The following is an 8,159-nucleotide window of genomic DNA, read 5'->3' on the forward strand; positions in this document are numbered from 1 at the left end:
CCTCATGTTGTCCTCATGTTGCCCTCATGGTGTCCTCATAGTGTCCTCATGTTGTCTTCATGTTGTCCTCATGTTGTCCTATATCAACGTTCTTTTTAATTCCCCATAATAACATGATTGATTCCACCCAACGCTCTTTGCCAAGTACAAATCTCTACTTTCATTATATTGGGGCGTCTTATTCTATTTTATAGCATTTGAAAACAAATTGAAGTGTTTTTGAAATAGTATTGAGTAAAAGTTGACATATTCCAGTCTGTGATTATCATCAACATCCATTCCTTTTAATTTTAGTCTCAATTATTCCTAATTTCTGCTTTTCTAACTCAAACATTAGGTATAATTTCAACTGTATAACTGAAGTTAATAAGTTTGTGTTACGTAGTGTTATTATTATGTGTAATTTCCTATAAATAATGTTAATCAACCATAAATTCCCCAAATAACAATAAAACTAAAATTGATGAGTTAGTGTTACGTAGTGTTGAAAACATCAAAAAAGTGACAAACATTGAAAAAAGCGTTGAAAGTGTTAAAAAAGGGACAAAAACAGAAGAAAAAGTTTTAAAAAATATTGAGAAAAAGCATCAACAAAAGTGTTGATTTTTCACTTTTGACGGGAAGACAACACAAGGGTTAAGCAGCATTTATGACTCATATTTACATTTTTAGAGGCGGCGCCCTCTGCAGGCCTCCTGGAATTATACGAGAGCAGAGCAGGAAGTGAGGTAATAAAGGAGATGAGCGTCACATACCGTGCAGGGACGGGGGAAGTTGGGATGAAGAGTCCGACAAATGACCCATACCCAGGAGGCCGGGTTCGTGTCCCGCTTGTTTTGAATTCACAATCACGTTCTGCATCACGTCACCATTACTTAATAAGTTAAGTAGTGGAACAGATGACATGAACTCTAAACCTCCCTAAGTGGTTTAAGGGGCCTGAACCTAACCGAACTGGGATTCGGCTGTTCTTGGTTTACATATGAGGATGGAAAACCCCGCTGTGGGTCCTTTTTTACCGCTAAGGGCGCTAATTTATGGAACGCTTCTGTAAGCCGTATTACAATATAGGGAACACACAACCTATATCGTCATATGGTTCGAAGGGTTTGTTGTGACATTTTGTTCTTTAAAAAAAAAGCTACATGTACCACATTTAAAACAGATTCACCAGAGAAGATCAAAGCAAAGGAACCATCTGAAAACACTGAAAATGAAAAAGTGGGTGTTTTAGCCATGTTGCATAATTGCAAGTGCTGCAAATGTTTAAAGATTTAGACTATTATGTCAGGAAGAGGCTGAATATTGGGGTCACCGAGGTCAAATTGAGACAGTATTATATACATATTTTCACATTGTTTCTACCGTACAGCTGCTGCTGAACTGATAGTCCTACTTTCTCTCGTCATAAATCTTTTTGTTGCTTTCCTGTGTTCCCGTTCTTGCTTTCTTTCCCTCTCCATCTCACTCTCTTAACTCAGACTCCTCACAATCCCCTGAACACACACACACACACAAATACACGCACTGTCTTTTTAAGCCACAATTATGTTATGATAGAATGATTCCTCCAGTCTCACATGCTCCATTAAGTTTGGCGAGCTTAAGTAAGCACTCTGAAATTAGTGTTGGAGTCGGCCGCACACATCTACAGCACACAAAGGCTTCAATTTCATTCCTCTGACACTGAATAAGTCTGGCTGCATGTGCTCTGTGATACTGAGCTTCTTAATACGAGTCAATAAACTCTATCCAAAGCCCTGTCCAGAGGCTCCATATTCAGACAGTTTGCCTGCTGTCAGCTTCTAAAATTGCAGACAACAGAGTGAAGTGGCTGATCGGAGTGAAAGTACACTTTAGTGTGACGCAGTTAGTACACCAGAGGTCTCGCATTTCCAGAACTATCCCCAGCTCTGTAGTAAGGTCTGACTACATCTCCCATGCATTCCAGGATAACAGTAGAATACGCTCTGGGTTGTAACCCTCCTGCTGTCCTCGGGTCAAATTTGACCCCTTTATAAAATGTCCACATCTGAAATATGGGTTTCTTTTTAACCAAATTACCACCAAAAAACAGAACGGATTCCATACAACGTTGTTTGCAAATACAATTGATCACTTTCATTTTTCGGATCTTAACTATTGGTCAAAAATAATTCATAATTTCTGCTTTTTCAACTCAGAAATTAGGTGTAATTCTATGTAAATGTACCATGAATCCCAAAAAGTAGAAAAACTAGTAAGGTGGTGTTAGTGAAAACTAAAAAAAAGTCTAAAAAAGGGACAAATGCAATATATTGTCCATTTTTGACCTGGGAGGACAACACAAGGGTTAAAGGTGCCCTGCCACACAACATTGTTTTTATTTACGTTTTTTGAACTATGTCCTTATGTGTGTGTGTTATGTGGTAAATGTGAAGATGAGATGCTACCTCCTCTGTCAGCTCCAGCCACTGAAAAGAAATAAGAGGCGAAATCTGACCAATCAGAACATCTGGTCAATCTGATGTCATGAGCTTGTCACTCCCCGATGTAAGTCGCGTGCAGAATTGAGTCGCGCATGCTCAGATTTAAACGGCATAACGTGTCATACTGAACTTGTAAAATCCAGAAAACTATACACCTTTCTCATTACAAACAATATCAGAAGATGGGAATCAATTAATAAAACACGTTAGCTATCTATGGATGTTCGGTTGCTAACCTTACCTCAAAACGCAGCCAGCAGTGAACCAACTTCGTTAGGTAGGTTACAGAAGTCTCTCGTTAGCATCTTATATGCTACTTACATCTTCAGTCAAAGTGACACATGCAACTTTCTACATCACACCAGAATGGCTTAAATCAAGGTACCAGGCATTTAGTTCCATAAAAAATGTTAGAGTCTGTGGAAGAACTTCAGACATTACCAAAAAGTAATGAAATACGAGTGGCAGGGATCCTCCAATCACAAACGTCCTAGTCTGGTCTGAGCGCTGGACGCAGGGACGGGGGCTCGGCAAAAAATTCCTTCTCGTGAAGCACACTGCAAAATAGAACTCTTCATAGAATATTAAATGAAGGTAACAGGTCACACAATACAGTAACGTGAGCTGTTTAAAATCAGCTGACACGTGGTTACCAGTCTCCGTGTGTCCTTCGTCCACAGCAACCCCACCAATCAGTCCCAAACCCTCCCAGTTAGAGACAAAATGTTGTAAACATATTATTTGTAACACTTCACATTCATTCCCCAAAAGAACCAAGCAGACCTGCCCTAATTACACCATCCAGATTTTCTTCAAAATGTGCCCCTTTTCAAAGTCAAACTTCAAGCTTGCTAGCTTGAAGTTTGACGTTGTTTCCTGTAATGATGAGATTTTGACACAATGTCAGACTTTATCCTAGCCAGACTAGCACACCAGCACCTTTACTTCCTTACCTCGTATGACTCATGCAGGGTTTCTCAGTCTCAGGTTGACCTACAAAATGTCAAACTAAAATCAGTTGATTCCAATGAAGCTGTTTGTCATCAGGGGACTCAATCGTAGAGTCTAAGACATGTTCGGCTGTGCTTTTTGTGTCAGTATTTATGAATTTTGACATGATTCATTGGAAAACCATGTTGATTTTGCTGACCTTTGAGTCCAACAAGGAAAAGGACATCATATCAGCTGTTTTGTGCCATCTAATTTTATTTACTCCACTTGTTGGATTGAAGTTACTGTTGACTGAAATTAACAGATTTTTTTTAATTTTATGACACAGCTAACTACTTTCTACTCTAGTACTAGAGTCTCGTTTTTTCAATTATTATCTTCAATGGATAGGAAAGCTGAAGACAAAGAAGGGGGGTGACATGCAGCAAAGGGCTGCAGGTTGGCATCTATCCCACGCCTGAGGACTGCCTTAGTAAATGGGGCGCACGGTCAACCAGGTGTGTGTGAGAGAGAGGGAAGTTTTAAAATGACGCAGGCTCACAGAGGAGAGAACGGAGAAAGAATCTTCAGAAAAGTGCCTGCAGAGAGCAGTGAACCTGTGACCCCTGAGCATGGAAGCAGGCGTGGAGGAGGGCAGTGAACAATCAGGCGGAGAGTGGAGAAAGATCACGTTTAATTATCTGTTTGCAGATTCGCCTGCTGGCTCTCCTCACATTCATGAGTGACTGAGCTGAATAGCTCCATTTATCCTCTGCCTGTTAACTGACCGGCGTCTCTGCTCTTCAGTTGTGGTATCTTAAGAAAGGATTCGCCAGATGTAATTGTCTTAGGCTGTGTAGATAGCTATAACTAATAGACAAAATATGATGTTGACGATCTATTTTGTAGGATTTTGTTGTGGAAATAGTGAGAGAAAAAACGACAGTATATTACATTTTGCACACAGAAATGGTCATTTAAATGATTTTCAAAGTCCCTAAAAATAGAGACAATATAACAGAGTGGAATACACGCTATTTATGGGATGTCAAGAGAATAATGTCTTAAAAACTGAGATGTCATTTTTTCTTGACTTTAATAGATCTCCAAAATTTGGAATTTCTTTTGTGGTCATGTTACACACCTATTTACTGGATATGACTTCTAATAGCCACATTATTTTGTTCTTTCCTTTTGTTTCTGTTCAATACACCGGACTAGACGTTAGCGCGGCATTATCTGCAAAACACTTTGCACATTCTATATTGTGAAAGGTAATTTCCTGGCATCCATTTCGACTATCTTTCAGTTTTAATTAATTGGCCTCCTGGAGGGAGAGAAAGGTCTGCAGCTGAACAGAACACCATTGTGTTCTTTCATACCCAGCGCAATCAGAGTCCAAACATCAGACACTGTTCTGCAAGTTAATCACCGGTCTTGTTGTGGTTTCTGTTGGGTTGGAGGTTCTGTTATTTGTTATTTTTATGTAGTTGTACTGTTTCCTGTTATATTCTCAGTTTCCTCGCTTGTCACCTGGTGCTACTTCCTGTCTTGCATCGGTGTTGTTTCCTGTTTTATTTTGACAGTCTGTTCCTCTGTCCAGTCCTGTCTGGTTTTACTACCTGCCTTGTGTTACGACTGCTGTCGTATTTGTTTGTTATGCCGTGCGTATGTCCCGTGTTTTCTTTTCTTGTGAGCAAATAGCGCTGTGCCGGTGCTGGCGGATGATTGGTGGAGGCTGCCCACGCCCAACCCATGATTGGCTGCAGCTGTTGAGAACGGGAAATTTAAGGAAGCAAGATGGCGGAGGTCAGTGGGGAAGAGGCCAGCAGGCATTCCTCATCCTCATCGCCTCCCAACCAACCGACCAACCGACCAACCGGCCAACCAGCCAACCAATCAACCAACGAGCCAACCAACCAGCCAACCAGCCAACCAACCAGCCAACCAACCAGCCAACCTACCAACCAGCCAACCAACCAGCCAACCAACCAGCCAACCAACCAGCCAACCTACCAGCCAGCCAACCAGCCAACCAGCCAACCAACCAGCCAGCCAACCAGCCAACCAGCCAACCAACCAACCAACCAACCAGCCAACCAGCCAGCCAACCAGCCAACCAGCCAGCCAGCCACACGGTGTAGGGTGGACCTCCAAAAGTGTTCGGGTTTTCTCTTGTTTTCTTAGTTTAGGGAGGTAAGTCTTTGTTGTTCTTTTGACCACATGTCTGTTCGTTAGGTTAAGTTCTTACTTTCTAGATAGTATTGTTTTTATTGTTTAGTTTGTTTTTTTCGCAGTATGACAACCTGAAGCTTTATTTAGTTCTATATATTTATGTGATCACAATCGACATGGAATGTTTAATGTCCAATAATGTACATTGTGACAAAGGAAGAAGCTTTGTGGCTGCTTGGGGGACAGGGAAGATAAGGCCATTTCTTCTTGTTGATGTTGCGTCCTAGGCACCCCTAAACTAGGGCGTAACACTTGTGTATACCGCCTTTGGGATTGCCTTCCCCGCCCTGATGTGATTCCCCTGTTGTATCACCTGTTCATGGTTCGCTTGTTACCTCCTGTATTTACCCTCAGGGTGTGCCCTTGTCTCTCTCAGATCCTTTTGGGAGTTCCTGTCGGTGTGGTCAACGTTGGATCGGCCCCACGAGCCGTCTTCTCACTGTCTGTGTTCCCTGGTTTTGGATTTTGGACTTTGTTTTTGCATATTTGGATCTCTTTTGGTATTTCCCTGTTTTTGTCTCTCTCCTGCCTGCCTGTCTCTGCGTTTGGGTCCCTGTACCGTCACACTCGTCTTCAAACACACTCATTGGACGGCTAGAAGCAGAATTAAAACACCCCATTCAAGATTAATCTGGAAACCTTTTACAAAGCTTCTAAAAAGGGAGTGAGGTGTTGCTGCGTCCTAGCCCGGCCCACCTGCTTCTCTTCATAGCCGTCATATTAATTTACCATATAATCAATAAAATAAAAGTAGAGGGAGGCAGGCCAGTACAGCCCGATCCGGCTGGGGAGAATTCTAGCCCAAGCAGACTCCTCTTTACCCTGTCTCTCTTAGTTTTGCTGCTCTAGTTTTAGACTGCCGGGGGACTTCCTTTGACACACTGTCCTCTCTTTCCATGTGTGTGCACCCCGTCCCAGAAAGGCCCCTTACTAACTCAGTTCTGGCAAGTTTACTCCCAGGAGTCCTTATGTTTTCTTTCCCCCAGCATGTTTCCTTGGGATTAGGATTGGGATTAGCATTAGGATGGCAACAAGATCTTGGTTGCAACTGTCCCCGTGGTCCTGCTGCACCCCCGGCTATGCCCTGCGGTGCCCTGCAGCATACTGCTGTGCCACGCTACGTACTGTAACGCCCTGCAACGCCCTACTATGACATTACTTACTTTTATTTATTGTATATATAGTCGCTGCTCTATTTTCTTTGTTAGTATTGCAACTATTCATCACCCCCCCAACCGGCCCCATCAGACACTGCCTACCAAGAGCCTGGGTCTGTCCCGGGTTTCTCCCTAGCTCTCGCATTATGCTTGCTCTTGGGGTAATTACTAGAACTGTTGGGACTTTATAACTTATAGAATAGGTCTGGACCTACACGATCTGTAAATTGTCTCAATAACTTATGATTTGATACTGTAAATGAAATTAAATACAACTGATTTGAAAAAAAAGTGACATTAAAATAGAAAATATTTAATTAGAAATGTTTCAGGCTGGAAGGAATAAACCATCCATACATATAGCTACAAAAAGTAATACCACAGCATTTGACTGTATGTTATGTGTTCATTACTGGATGCACCACATCAACTGCAGCTGTATAAGAAGGGTGCTCCAGACTAGGGAGGAGGTTAGGGGGGATGGGTAGGTCATAAAACACAGCGTTCAAGCGTGGGAGCAGAGGTTGATGTCCCGAAAGGAAAAGACAAGACTTTCACCCAGGAAACTTGTTTCCCTACCTGGAGGAGTACGGGATTGGTGTCTTTCTAATCTTAACTAGTTGTTTTGGTGCCTAAACATAACTGTCGTTACCCATTGTCGGCAAAACTCAACTGCAACAGCCGCTGAAAGGACAATCCCCCCAACGAACTCTGCACCTTTCCTCGGCAAAATTGAACCGTAAAGGTCGCTAGGCTTAACTGTCATGTGACCGGTCGTCATGTCACCGGCTGGTGATCGCTGTGATCTCACAGGATGTCACACGATGTTGTTGTGCATATGGTATGAATTCATCCAAACCCATTTGTGAAATTGCATTGAATGTTCAGAAGGCACTTTAAACTGAGGTAGAAAAATATAGATATTTTAACAAGGTACTGTTACAACAATTTCACAAGAGTTACCTCGCTGGTCAAAATGTTTAAAGGAAAGAGAAAACTAAGGTTGGAGAAACTAAAACGACTATTCTGCAGCAGAAGTGACAGCGTGGCTTCACTAAAATCCTTAAACTCTTTTTGCTGTTCTCATCCTCATTTTATTCTCTCTCCTCCTGCAATTAGCCAGTCCCAAGCCTGTCGCCCTCCCCCCACACACACACACACACACACACACACACACACACACACACCCAGACCCACACCCACACCCAGCACACGCCCTCTTGCTGTCCTCACCTCCCCCATCTTTTTTATGACCTCTGGAGAGTTTTAAAGGCTAGTCAGCAAATTGACTCAAAGATTCTGGCTCTCCACTTTAACTTCATTACGTCCAATTATGTCCCTCGTCCTTCAGTAAAGTTCAGAGAGCTGC

General features: G+C 42.4%; 1 long non-coding RNA gene across 1 annotated transcript in view; it reads left to right on the plus strand.

The window, feature by feature from the left end:
* LOC117943997 overlaps positions 1-5,611 on the plus strand; it is a 20,109-nt gene extending 14,498 nt beyond the window's left edge. Inside the window, exon 3 of the long non-coding RNA XR_004656471.1 lies at positions 5,600-5,611. This is a non-coding gene — a long non-coding RNA (uncharacterized LOC117943997). The remainder of the gene's footprint in view (positions 1-5,599) is intronic.
* The last annotated feature ends 2,548 nt before the right edge of the window (positions 5,612-8,159 follow it).

The sequence above is a fragment of the Etheostoma cragini genome, chromosome 4, assembly GCF_013103735.1.
Source record: "Etheostoma cragini isolate CJK2018 chromosome 4, CSU_Ecrag_1.0, whole genome shotgun sequence".
NCBI classification, from domain to species: Eukaryota; Metazoa; Chordata; class Actinopteri; order Perciformes; family Percidae; genus Etheostoma; species Etheostoma cragini.